At 52.4% G+C, this 208-nt stretch overlaps 1 non-coding gene across 1 annotated transcript; it reads left to right on the top strand.

Moving 5' to 3' along the window:
* Positions 1–29: 29 nt before the first annotated feature.
* LOC118345113 lies at positions 30–185 on the top strand. Its single transcript, XR_004798765.1, has one exon. It is a non-coding gene; the product is annotated as a 5.8S ribosomal RNA (ribosomal RNA).
* The last annotated feature ends 23 nt before the right edge of the window (positions 186–208 follow it).

Here is a 208-nt window from a genome sequence, read left to right as displayed (position 1 = left end):
TTGGTGACATCTTTACCATGATACATAACGACTCTCGGCAACGGATATCTCGGCTCTCGCATCGATGAAGAACGTAGCGAAATGCGATACTTGGTGTGAATTGAAGAATCCCGCGAATCATCGAGTCTTTGAACGCAAGTTGCGCCCGAAGCCATTCGGCCGAGGGCACGTCTGCCTGGGTGTCACGCATCGTTGCCCCAACCCCAAA

Source organism: Juglans regia, unplaced genomic scaffold, assembly GCF_001411555.2.
Source record: "Juglans regia cultivar Chandler unplaced genomic scaffold, Walnut 2.0 Scaffold_14634, whole genome shotgun sequence".
Lineage (NCBI taxonomy): Eukaryota > Viridiplantae > Streptophyta > Magnoliopsida > Fagales > Juglandaceae > Juglans > Juglans regia.
The sequence above is the reverse complement of the archived record's forward strand: the minus strand, read 5'-3'. Positions and strand labels throughout refer to the sequence as shown.